At 46.7% G+C, this 14311-nt stretch overlaps 1 protein-coding gene across 3 annotated transcripts in view; it reads left to right on the top strand.

The window, feature by feature from the left end:
• The window catches only part of LOC144808036 (butyrophilin subfamily 1 member A1-like), a 193333-nt gene that overhangs the window by 66977 nt on the left and 112045 nt on the right, over window positions 1-14311 (top strand). The gene's annotated exons all lie outside the window — the stretch shown is intronic.

Below are 14311 nucleotides of genomic sequence, written 5' to 3'. Positions count from 1 at the left end.
ACTCTCTCACTCTCTCTCTCACTGACTGACTGACTCTCTCACTGACTGACTGTCTCACTAACTGACTGACTGACTCTCTCACTGACTGACTGATAGCCTGTCACTCGCTCACTGACTGACTGACTAAATGACTGACTCTCTCACTCACTCTCTCACTGACTGACTGACTCTCTCACTCTCTCTTACTGACTGACTGACTGACTGCCTGACTCTCTCATTCTCTCTCTCACTGCCTTGATGACTGACTTTCTGACTGACTGACTGACTCTTTCACTCTCTCTATCACTGACTGACTGACTCTCACTCTCTCTCTCTCACTGACTCACTCTCTCACTGACTGACTGACTCTGTTACTGATTGACTAACTCTCACTCTCTCACTAACTGACTGACTAACTTGCTGACACTCTCACTCTCTCACTGACTGACTGACTCTCTGACTGATTCTCTCTCTCTCTCACTGTTGATCCCGGTGTGGTCAATACCAAGGTCTGTATCAAAAATTATTCCTCGGGAGCGAAGAGAATGTCCCCTCCTTTCCCAGACACACAGTCTCCCAGTGTGAAAAACCATCAAAGAAGTCCCAATGGCAGTCAGCAAGGAGAAGGCCGCTTCCAAGGACAGTGAAAGCTAAAACATAAAAGGAAACCACAAAATATATCTGAATTAATTATACTAATATTTCTAATGAACATATACAATTATTTTTTGCAATTGTGCACTCTTCCTCACTTACTTGTAGCAAGCCCCAGGCAGGAATGTGCAGGATGGTCTCTTGAAAATAAAGGTTGAATACGTCTTCCTTCTGGATATCGTGGGAAGCAAATAATGAGCGCTGGTAATTAGGTACAGTAGATACACAAATTGTTCAGGTAAAAAAGGAAGGTGTGTTAGCGCTCCTGCGCGAGGTTTTGAAGGAAGAGGAATATGTAAACAGTAAACAAGATAATCTCAAAAGTCCGAGTCTGGAGAAGTGTGGCTCAGGGGTTAGAGGCAGCAGACCCGGAAGCTGAGATGGGTCCTGGACCAGGGTTCAATTCCCCGCCTCGGCGGGTCTTGGGCTAAAAATTCCACGGACTCGATAATTCTCGCCCCGGTGCCTCCTCGACTCACGGGTTCACACTCTGCGACTCTGGGCAATAGCTTGCTTAATCTCCACAACGGCCCCTCGCGGCGGGATGCCTGGCTTTCACCTTGTGGATACCCTGCTATCTCACTGGGGAATATCAGGAAGGGTTCCCTAAGCAAGCGCCGGGAAACCCACTGCGGGTAGCTGTGCGCTATATAAGCTCAACTACATTTACATATGCGCAAACGCGCGTTCGAAAAAATAGTCAAAGTTAATGCCTCAACTGGGCTAAGGAAAAAGCTGGCCTGGACTGGTCCAACAAAGCGGAGTGCGGTCCAGGGAGGCGGGGCGTCCCCCGCTAATCCTTGACTAATTGAACTGAGTAACGCGGAGAAAGAACCGCTCCCAGTGGCGGTAGCCGAGCACAAAAATAACTGACACGCACTTCCTAAATGCGTCCTGGAAACTGACAAGTGCTGAAAAGAAGCGAGAAAGGAAATATTCGTGTGTTCCACACACACGCTGCGAGGGAGATTTGATCGAGGCAAGATACGGGAAGTTGGGGAAAGCGCGTCCACGGGTATTACAGGAATAACAGCTGGAACAAAATATCCCAGGTACAACCAGGCGCGGAAAACGAGATTAAAGATAAAGTTCACGAAAGAAACTGAGTTCCAAAATCCAGGATCCTCGAAAACAGAAGCAGGACTTCACAGGATACCACAACAAGGACAACAGGGCAGAACACAGCAAACGCTGAAAGCCAAGCAACGAGTGACTACAGCTGCTTGCTTAAATCCTCCCCCTCACCTGACCTGAGCGTGCACAACGCCCCTTTTGTCCCTACTCTTTCTGGGAGATGTTGTTTACCTACAGTGCACGCAGCCCGACTCCTGACACTCACTGACTGACTCTCTCACTCTCTCACTGACTGACTCTCTCACTGACTAACTCACTCTCTCAAACTCTCTGTCACTGACTGACTCTGTCACTGACTGACTGTCTCACTAACTGACTGATAGCCTGTCACTCGCTCACAGACTGACTGACTAAATGACTGACTCTCTCACTCACTGTCTCTCTCACTGACTGACTGACTGACTGCCTGACTCTCTCATTCTCTCTCTCACTGGCTTGATGACTGACTTTCTCACTGACTGACTGGCTGACTCTGACTGACTGACTCTCTCACTCTCTCTCTCACTGACTGACTGACTCTCACTCTCTCACTGACCTACTGATTGACTCTCGCTGATTGACTGACTCTCGCTCACAGACTGACTGTCTCTCACTCTCTCTCTCACTGACTGACTCTCTCACTGACTGACTGACTCTGTCACTGACTGACTAACTCTCACTCTCTCACTAACTGACTGATTAACTGGCTGACTCTCTCACTGACTCACTGACTGACTCTCTCTCTCACTGACTTACTCTCTCACTCTCTCTCACTGACTGACTCTCTCACTCTCTCTCACTGACTGACTCTCTCACTCTGTCTCACTGACTCTCTCTCTCTGACTGACTGACTCTCTCTCTTATTGACTGACTAACTCACTCTCTCTCTCACTGACTGACTCTCAATGCCTGACTAGCTGACTCTTACTGACTGACTGAGTCTCTTACTGACTGACTGCCTGATTAACTGGCTGACTCTCTCTTTCTCTCACTCACTCACTGACTCATTAACTGACTGACTCTCTCTTCTCTCACTGACTAACTCTTTCACTGACTGACTCACTCTCTCTCTCTCACTGACTGACTCTCTCACTTACTGACTGACTCTCTCACTGACTTACTTACTGACTCTCTCTCACTGACTAACTCTCTCTCTCACTGACTTACTCTCACTATCTCTCACTGACTGACTCTCTCACTGTCTCACTGACTGACTGACTCCCTCACTGACTGACTGACTCTCTCTCTTACTGACTGACTAACTCACTCTCTTTCTCACTGACTGACTCTCACTGACTGACTGGCTGACTCTCACTGACTGAAAGACTCTCTCACTCTCTCTCTCACTGACTGGCTCTCACTGACTGACTGACTCACTGACGGACTCACTTACTCTCTCACTAACTGACCGACTGACTCTCTCACTTTCTCTCTCACTGACTGACTGACTCTCTCACTGACTTACTGACTGAATCACTGACTGACTCTCTTACTCTCTCATTGACTGACTGACTCGCTCACTCACTGACTGACTCACTGTCTCTATCACTGACTGTCTCACTTACTCTCTCTTTCTCACTGACTGACTCTTTGACTCTCTCTCACTGACTACCACTCTATCTCACTAACTGACTCTCTCCCTGACTGACTCTCTCACTGACTGACTGATTAACTGTCACTCTCTCTCTCACTGACTGACTGACTCTCTCACTGACTAACTGACGAACTGACTGACTCTCTCACTGACTATTATACAGGTACTATTTCGCATCCTTCACCCTTCTTATATTTATGCCCTCTCCCATAACAAAAAAACCATAACAAGCAACCATTGGGACAGGCAGATAGAAGTTGCCAGCATTCAAAGGACAAAATAAAACCTCAAGACATTATTTATTGTTAATTTGTTTTTTTAATATGGTCGTTTAATTGTACAGAATGCTTTCTTGGTCATATATACGGTAACAAAATGCTTCTGACACTTCTTTATTATAACTTGTCAGCATGCTGCAGACGTCTGTACAGCACAGCTTAAAGACATAGGCCAACTCAATATCTCTGGCTAAACACGTATAAGGGCCCAAAGGCAAGACCTATTGGCTGTGCCAATACTTGTTTTTGGTTGGGTCCTAAGTCTCCACATTCGAAACGAGTTCTATATGCTGCCTATAATACATTGTGGAAAGCATCACAAATGTAAGCTGCTGCATGATTAAAACAAATTGATCAAAATAATTTGGAAAAAGTACTTGCTGTTGTGGATAATAGCATGAATAGGCCGCCATCTTGTATTTACAGCTTAATCACATTGTATCATCTGCAATTGACATTATGAAAAAAGACATATTGTTATTATATAGGCAAAGCCAGCTCAGGTCAATTATGCAGTGTAGTTGGACATTCAATTTTTAAAATTGAATTCCGTACCTTGGTGTTACTTAAACTCTACACAGCTGTATTTGCCTTTCAATATTACATGTAAACAACAGTTGATGGCCAAGAAAGAAGCCATATATACAATGTTATGCATCAAAAATGAGAACAGTTACCTTTCACAATAGCTGAGACCCCATCAGCAGAATGGTTAATACATGGATTTTCATTACCAATATCAACATTCCAGTTCACATCGTGCAAGAAACATTATCCTATTGACAGATATGAATCATTAAGGAGGAGTTTGAGTCACAAATTATGGTCGCTTTCCTTTGATTATGTGTCAATGGTGAATAAGATGTGTTTCTTACTGGAAAGAAATGCGAATCTTCACTTGGCCACTCTGCAGTTTGTGAACAAATAACAATTTATGGAGCGTGTACATCCATTTTTTTGTTTACTTTCCAATGGAAGTTATTTGATGTTGAACGATCAGGATTGTTGCGCAATGAAAGCAGGTGTCCGTACATTGTTTTGGTCTCCCCAATAATGCGCTTTTTCCTCTAACACGCTCCACTTCAGAAACTACTTTGTGGCCTTCCATTCCAACTTTGAAGCTAGTTTTAACAAGCTGAGCGGACTAAAAGTCTTATTGTTTCAGGACGTGGCGCTTACATCTGGCCGAGAAACCTCTGAACTACAAGTTGCAAGGTCGTCTGCCGAAATACATTTGCTACTGCTCACTAATCTCCCATAACATTTTGGAGAGCTCGTGCAACACATTTTTATTGCTTCTAATATTGCTGATGTGGTGCACCTTATTAAAGCGATTGGGTCTGTCTCTGTGAGCAGGTTCCAAGCCATTTTCAGATGAATACATTCTATGTTTTCCAGTGTCTTCGGAGGCATCCGACTCGTGTTATTTCTCTTCTGTTGGTTTTGGGTCTATTTTTGCTGTTCTGCAATGGATGTCTTGTTTTGAGGCCAGCGTTGTTGGAGCTACCACAAGTCCAACTGTGCCATGAACGCATAGTCCCTGTTATTGGAGTATCCTTGCTCCCAGAACTTAACATCGACTGGTATTTATCTTTTGTCCTGTCTGGTTCACGTGCGTGTAGCCTGTCTTCCATTGAATCTGTGCCCTTTCGAGTGCACACTCAACATCTGCCCTTCTGCAAACTTGGTGGCTCCTATAGACATGAACATGTTGAAGAGTCCGATGAGGTTTAATTTTCACAGTTGTCCCAGAAACCTGCAGCTGCTTCGTGTTGCATTCTTTGAGCCACTTACTTTGGCTCTTGAATCTTTTGATTTCAGCTTGGATACCACCAACAACACCACCACCACCACCACCACCACCACCATCACCACCATCACCACCACCACCACCACCACCACCACGGCAGGAACATCCTCAGCAATCGCTGACAATGAGGAACATGTTTGATCTTTGGAACTGAATAATGTGGCTATTGCAGATACATCATCTGTGGTACAATAATGACTCTATGGAGGACATCTCAGGAGTGACCTTTGGCTTTTAATTTGACCCATTATCAAAATTCACATTATTTGTACTAAGCTATAGATATATATAGTTTATCTCTTTAAATGCCGAAACAGCATGTATATTTATGTGTATGCTTTGCTTCTAACACATAACCTTTTTGATATGTTCATTATTATACTAACTGAGTTTTCTCAAGACCTAGGAGGGATATATTGAGTACCCGTTTGGACCCACTTTAGTTCTCCCACTAGTTTCATGTTTTAGACGTGTTAGACTGACTTCATTTAGCAAGGCCTGATTTTTCACATTTTGTTTGCACGCTATAGTTCTAGTAATACGCAGTACACGTTGCTTGTTTTTCACCAGCCTTTCCCCTATGTAGACTGAACATGCAGTCCAAGGCTCGAGCCTACAAAACAAGATTGTACGCTGTTATGTTGTTCTTACGAAGACAGCACAGCACCTGGCATCTAGACACAACATTGTGCCAGGGCTATATTTCTAACACAGTGGTTTTCATTATTTAAAAAAGTGCCCTCTCCCATTGTGGGTCAGAGAGGAGCATTTCGGCTGTGAGGACCTTTCTGGAATGCCTCCAGTATTCCACATGCAGACCTGCATGATAATCCAGTGTGGGGCTAAGGCGAATCTCCAATATCACTCCGATGTCAACATCACTATGCTCTCAGAGGCTAAGAGCGCTCACCTTGAGGCCTTCGACTCCCTCTCCCTCTCACTAAAAAAGGCCCCCATGATCACCTCTCGATTTGAATCAACCCCATCTCTCCCCCCTGAGAGTCTTCCACTACAGGGGAGGCAGCGGTCCCCTCTCTCAGCTGCCTCGAGATCCACCTCGCCACCATCCCGAGGCCCTCCTCCTCATCCTAACTCTATTCCTCCCAATACTGACCACTACCCCTACTTCAGACAGCTCGCTTACCCGTGCCACACCTCCCTTCCCCTCCCAACATCCAGGTCTGAGCATTTCCCTCCAGCTCAGCCCACTCACAACACTCCCCGTCCCCTCGCCACATGAGATCTGCCACCTGCCATGAGGCAGAACCCCCGACACCCTTGAGCCCTACCATAAACAATCCAGGCAGCCCCTCCCCTAATATTCATCAGGACCAGGACTCACATCCCTCCTTCAACTACCATCACGTTAGGGACCCATTCCCCTCCCCCAAGGACAAGGCTGACCCTGTCACCCTCTCACCCACCCTGGGCCCTTCCCCCACACCCAAGGGCAGTGATGCCACAGACACCCTCCCTCCCTCCTTAGACAAGAAGACGCAATGCCTCTCCCTACTAGAAACCCAGTTGGAAATCCTGACTCGAGGCTTGAATGAAATTCTATCCTACCTTTCCTTTATACAAAATGCCACCAGCCTCCCAGAGAGCTATCTAATCCCACCCATCCCAGTCTAGACAAAGCACCACCCTCCACAGAGTCTCAAGTCCCCCCATACCCCAACCCGGGTTATCCAGTAAGGGGCAGGATAGTGGCTACGAAAGACCTAGAAGAGCTATTACCTCTCTTTCCCCTCAGGCAGTGACTCAACTAGCCACATCCTACGACCCCCCGAAAAATTCCTCCCTTAAATCTGCGATCCAAGTAATTACGAATTTAGAATAGAACACCCCCCTTCGAGAATCCCCAGTCCCCCTGCCCACCTAGCCTTCCTTCCTAGAGTACAATCCAGCGAGATCAGGTACAAAGAAGAACCCCCCATCAATTGCTTGCTCCTAAACTGCAGGTCTGCCTCTAAACATGCAACCGATCTAGCGGAAGCCATCCTATCACATGACATAGACATAGCATTCATAACCGAGACCTGGCTCAATAATCTCGCCTACCCCCAGCATGGCCATGCTGGCCCCTCCCGGATTCACTATGATTAACAAAGACAGGCAAGGTAAAAGAGGTGGGGGCATTGCAGTCATCCACAAGAACAACATCGCCATCATGGAAACCCCCTCTTGCTTTTACACCTCCTCTGAATGTCTCTCAGTCAGTATCAAACCACAGGATACCAGGCCTACACTCTGTCATTTACTATACCACTCCCCAGGTAACTCCACAGAACTCAGGGTTCACCTTTCCGACTTGATTGCCCATTGCGCACTCGGCACCTCTAACAACATAATTCTGGGCGATGTCAATCTAAGATGGAATGAAACAATGAACCCGCTCATTCAAACCCTAAACAACCTACTGATAGCTAACAACATGACCCAACACTGCCCAGAAGAAACATACCATAGAGGAGCAACCCTTGATGCAGTTATAGCCGAAAGCAATGCACTTTCCATCAACCACATCCGCCCCATTGATTGGTCTGATCACCACATAGTTCTCTTTCACATCAACCACCCGATCATGACCAATCTAATTCCCAAACTTGACCCCCCCCCAAATGCCAACAAGAGAGGGCCTCACCTTAATTACACCTACATAAATAGACACATTCTCAGGATTTGATAACAATTTTTCTCTATATCCCCTTAGTGTGTTAATTAACACTACTCTCCTAGGTCACGGTGCATTTTCTTACTTTAAAAAACATCACATCGGGTCTAATCTCACTCATACAAAGTGTAGTGAACAAAGAGAGAGTACCTCACGGTAGCAGCACCCGAGGGGGTTACTGGCTGGTGATTGCCAGTTTACCCACTTCTCATCATCGGTCACTCTCTCTTTGTTGTGTGTGAAAGAAGAAAGAAATGTGTTCCTTTTTTCAAAACAATAATCGTGTTGTGAAGAAATTCAAACACATTTCGCCATCTCTCAGAGAACTCAGATGGCTCCCAGTCGAGGTGCGAGCCAGCTTCAGAACAGCCTGCCTCACCCACAAAGTGCTGCCTACAGGCAAACTGGAATACCTGGCCGACAAACTCAATAGGGCAGGCCAGGCAAGAAATCCCAGGAGCTCCAACTCTCTACTACTCATCCCTCCAATAGGAGAGGTGTGGCGCCACGGCCAGGGCGACTGACGCTGGAATCTGGGGACCACGGTTCGATCCCCGGCTCCGGCGGCAGGTTAGCCCAGCACCATGTGACTCTGGGCAATAGCTCGCTTAATCTTCCCGACGGCCCCCAACGCCTAGAGACCCTTACGGGTGATTGTGCGCTTTACAAATGTGGACTTTACTTTACTTTACTTTACTCCAAGAACTCGCAAGCATAAAATCTCAGCCAAATCTTTTGCCAGTAACCCTCCAAAAATCTGGAACTCCATCCCCCCACATCAGAACGACCCCCTCATTCCCAAAAACCAAGAGCCTACTCAAAGCCCTCTTCCTCGACCGATCTTGAGCGTTCCGATAGAACCCAGGTAGCTCCTCAGCCGACACTCCAGCCTACCTCAAACCTCATGACAGACGTCACTGATTGGAATCATCAGACGTATCCTGCATCCTCTTCTCCGATGCCCCTTCGCCCACTCGCTTGTTCCCTTCCCTGCTTGAACCCTCATGTTTTACCGCTCACCTGTATCATATGTTTGCTCATTACTGTATATGCTGTGAAGCGCTCTGATACCCCCGGGTCCAGCTAGCGCTAGACAAAACTTCTAATAAATAAAATAAATAAATAAATAAATAAACATAAGGAAATAGCCTTAACATGGTTGGAATACTCATTCTCTTCACCATGTTCATAATGCTGGTCACACTATTCTGATTCATTTACCTAACAATCGCACCTCATACCATGCATGCAAGATTACGATAGTTTCAATAAATGTATTGTAAAGTTTCCTAGTGTCTTCCTTGTGTTTAGCCTGGGCATGCATGATTGAACAACGAAAGTGATACAATCTGTTTCCATGATTCCCTTGGGAATCAGTGTCATGTTTGAGGTGCCGGACTCAATTGTTGCTTTCGCAGGTTAGTCGTTCAGGTGAGGCACCGAGAGCTAGTTAGGAATTGGGAAAGCGAGTTCAGCAAGAGTAGGTGGACGCAGTCCCGACATATTGAGAGTCTGTCTTCCAAAATGCACAGTCCTATTCTCCATAGTATGATCTGTATAACAGGCTCCCTCGGGCCTACCTTAGCGGTGACATACGTAATAAAAGGGGGGTTTTAGGCTTGGCAAGAGGTGCCAAGTCGACATGTCAGTGGCAGGCCTGAGACATGTTTAAAGGGCTTCTTGAGTTTGTGGCATAATCCGTGCTGCAGGCCCACTGGGAGCATTTAATGTGCATGCCCTGGGTACATGTAGTGCACTTTACTAGGGACTTGTATCTAAATTAATTAAGCCAATGATGAGTGTATCAATCAAACCATATTCGGAGGAGAGGGCACATGCATATTAGCTCTGTTTAGCAGTGGTAAAGGTGCTCAGTGTCCTAAATCCAACGAGATGGTGGTCAGAAAAGGGAGAGGAAGGCAAAAATGTTTGGGTGACCCTTCAGAAGGGGCCTTTTTTCAACAGTAGTATTACTGGTTCCAGCTATTGGAAGTTCAAAAGCATGTACACCTTAAACCCACATGTCCTACTTTTTAAATATATAATGCAGCCTACCTTAGGGGCGACTGATATGTTTTAAAAAGGAATGTAGACTTGGCAACATATTTATTCGAATGGCAGTTTAAAGCTGCACGATAGCCTGCGGTGGCAGGCCCGGGACATACTTTAGAAGTCGGCTTCAGTGGGTGGCACACGGAGTACCGCAGGCCCACTGGCAGCATTTAATTTACAGGCCCTGGGTACACGCAGTACCACGTTACTAGGGATTTACCGGTAAATGAAAGGTGCCAATTGAATGTAAGTTTGAAGGCAAGAGCACACGCACTTTACCCTGGCTAGCAAAGGTAACAACGTGACGAGTTCAAGGGTTCAGCAAAGAAAAGAAGTGAAGGCGAAGGGTTTGGGTCGACCCTGCAAAGAGGACCACTCCCAACAAAGTACATATGCTGAGAGGGTGCTTATGACCCAGAAGGCTGCTTTCAGGTCTAGTATTTGTGAGAACGCGACACTCCCACCGGGAGTACTTGAGTTTTAAGGCTGGCGTCTGTCTCGGGGGATTCGCTGTGGTGACATTCATTCTAGAGAACGAGCGGTCGTGGCGGCTTATCAGGGCCTGCCCTTCTCCTTTTTGGACATACTTCTTCGAGACATGAAAATTATATCTTCAGGAACCCCGTACATTTGTTGTTTCCATTTTTCACTGTCAATATTCGTGAACCTGATTCCACGCCACAACTGTCGCTAACACTTATTCGTGTGCGATTTCTTTAAACTTTGTTTATGACCATTGGGACCTTGACTGAGTTTTTATATTGCCTGTCTGATTTTGGACCTACATACTTCATCTGGCAATATCTTATTTTGACTCTGCTCTGACGAAGCTCCCAAGGTGGGGAGCGAAACGCGTTGACTGTCCTGTGCACCCCAAAAAAACTAAAAGCTCAATAAAAAGAAGAATTTACTTTCAGAACATTTTGACTTTGTGATTTTCTTCAATACTGGTGCTGCCTCTACGAGTCTTTTCTACTTGAGTTTTATAGCACAAAAGTTCTTCAGATTCAACTCATTCTGGATGCTGAAAGGTTTGTTAGGACCGGGCGCGGAGCGGGAACAGAGTTAAGCATTTTTTGCCAGTTCATTGCAGCTGCAAAGCTGGTCATCTTGTACTTATGACAGGGTAGGGAATATTTCATTTTTCGAGGTGAAAAGAATGACGGACAGAGCTACGAGGTTGGTTCTCTCTCACGGATGCTTTACATTGGTGCTGGGAGCAGGGAAAATGCAAGAGTTATGCTGTTGAAAAGGGATGTATGACGTTACAACGCCTACCTTTACAACGCCTACCTTTACATCGTAAGTTTTACAACGCATATCATTACAACGCATAATGCTTTTGGGCGCTGGTTAGTGAATAGTTTAATTTACTATTCCAACTCCAGTCCCCGTGGATAGTAGGGAAGGCTATTGGATAGTAAATTAACCTATTCCCTATCCTAGAGCGCCCCCCAAGAGCAATGCGTTGTAATAGTTTGCGTTGTAAAAGTTGCGTTGTAATGGTAGTTCGTTGTAAAAGTTTTGTTGTAAAGGTTGTATACCGCAAAAACTGCAAAAAAGCCGAACGGCTCTGGAGAAAAAACTGGCAACATGCCAACAAAGAAGCCTACCAGTCTACGGTCAAACTCTACAAAGAGGCCATTAAATCAGCCAAAGCCTCATATTATGATACGCGGATACAAGAAGCATCTAACTCAGCCCGAGAATCCTTTTTAATCGTTAAGGAGCTGATCAAGGTCCCCATCACTTCCCCCTCCAATACTCCTAAAGTTGACAGAAGTAACGAGCTAGCGAACTTCTTCAACATAAAATCACCCGCATCACCCGCATCCTGATAAAATCACCCGCATCCTGGCCTCCCTCCCACCCCCCAGTTCCCCCAGCCTCACGGAAAGCCGTACACTCCCCGACCAGACTGAAAGTAACCGATGCCCCACGCTTCCGACATTCCGACCAGTCACCCCCCTAGACGTTGAGCGAACCCTAACAAAAATGAAAAGTGGGTCACCCCTGGACCCAGCACCAATTAGGTTCCTCAAGACCGTTGCCTCAGTAATCGTACCTACTATTACGGATCTCATCAACTGCTCGTTCGCCCACGGAACTGTCCCCGATAGCTGGAAGAGTGCTGTGGTTAAAGCACTCCTAAAAAAACCTCAGCTAGATCCATCGGACCTGTCTAACTACAGACCAATATCTCTACTCCCTGGCATCAGCAAAGTCACTGAGAAATTGGTAAACATCCAATTATCCCAGTTCCTTGAAACCAACAACTTGCTTCGACAATCCCAAACCGGATTTCGCCCGGGCCATGGAACGGATACTGCACTCCTCGCAGTCATCGAGGAGGCAAGGGGCTTACTGGATTCAGGAGGATCAGTGGCAGTGATCCTCCTGGATCTAAGTGCAGCCTTTGACACGGTCAACCACCGTGTCCTTCTGCATAGACTGGCGGATGCAGGACTTACCGGGACAGCAATCAAATGGATCGAATCCTTTCTTACAGGGCGCACTTTCCAAGTGTGGGACGATAATCATCACTCATCCACCCTCCCACTCACTAGCGGCGTCCCCCAGGGCTCCTCCCTGAGCCCGACGCTTTTTAATGTCTATATGGCCCCCCTCGAGGACGTGGTAACACCATTTAACATAAAAATGGTGAGTTACGCTGACGATACCCAACTAGTCGTCTCTTTGTCCCAGTTGATTGACCATCCAGAAAATCTGACCAACTGCCTCATAGGAATCCATAACTGGATGAATAACTCATCGCTAAAACTGAATGGGACAAAGACGGAAGTGATGCTACTTGGAAAGCAATGGAAGATCATCCCTCCTACACTATGGCCCGATGTGTTCGGAGAAATCCCCCCCCCAAAACGTGAAATCAAGACACTCGGGGTGTGGCTTGAACCACAGCTCACGATGAAAACCCAAGCAACTAAAACCTCGGGCACCTGCTTCGGGCTCATGCGCACGACCCGTAAAATCCTGCCCTTACTCCCACCTATTTCCAGGAAGCTTCTCATCCAGGGACTAGTGCTGTCCCGCCTGGACTACAGCAACCTGGTCTATCTGGGAGCCCCCGAGTCCACCATCACGAAACTCCAGCGGACACAGAACGCGGCAGCACGCATGCTCACTAACATTCCTTCCAGAACGTCCGCCAAGCCAGCCCTCAAAGCCCTGCACTGGCTCCCTGTGCGCCAAAGGGTGCATTTCAAAGCAATGTGTACAACACACAAGCTTTACAACGGATCTGGTCCAGCGATTCTTAGTAAAATGATTACTCCTTACACAGCAACCAGATACCTACGATCTCAGAATGAGAACCTAGTCAGCACCCCCAGATTCAAAAGAACCCGTACAGGAGGTCGACAATTCTCCGTTCAAGCGGCTAAGGGCTGGAACGCACTCCCTCGCTCCCTCAGACTAGAACCCAACCACCTGGCTTTTCGTAAAAAACTAAAGACCCATCTGTTCCCTAAATAATACCCTTCTGTCGCTTTCCCCCCCCTCTCTTCCCCTCAACAGGATTTCAAGTCACATAGCGCGGGGATGCCCTTGGGTCACCAGGCGCTTTAGAAATCGCTAAAATAAAATAAATAAATAAATACCGTTGAAAAGACATGTACGCAGAGCAGAGCTGGCCAGCCCTCTCTAGTGTCATCTCCTCTAGAAGGGTGCCGCCTCTGGAACAGGCAGGAGGGGCATACACGCAGCCTGTTATCGATTAGAGTTGCCCAGTGAAACAAGACCCCGCAGCTTAAGGGTCTGAATCATCTTCAGGTGAGAAAATGGGAGGAGAAAACAAACTCCAACTGAAAATCTGCCATTTTTGCTGGCAGGATTTTGAAAATCAAATATCGACATTTGGAAATGTACCAGACACATGGGACATTGCCAGTGCCAAGCCTACATACCCAGTCTGCCAAGTATGCCCGGTGGGGGGTGGAACTCTTTCCATGGTGGTCTTGTATAGGCCAGTCATCCCCTCTACATGAACCGCAACCAGTTCTGGCAGCTGCACCTCCACACATTGCTGGCCAAGACACAGGAGCTATCCCTGATCAAATATACGCCTTTGCCATGAATAAAATCAGTAGTCCGCCCATCAGAGGGATCTAAAGGTTCATCTGCTGTGTTTTAATGGG

Source organism: Lissotriton helveticus, chromosome 1_1 (assembly GCF_964261635.1).
Source record: "Lissotriton helveticus chromosome 1_1, aLisHel1.1, whole genome shotgun sequence".
Lineage (NCBI taxonomy): Eukaryota > Metazoa > Chordata > Amphibia > Caudata > Salamandridae > Lissotriton > Lissotriton helveticus.
The sequence above is the reverse complement of the archived record's forward strand: the minus strand, read 5'-3'. Positions and strand labels throughout refer to the sequence as shown.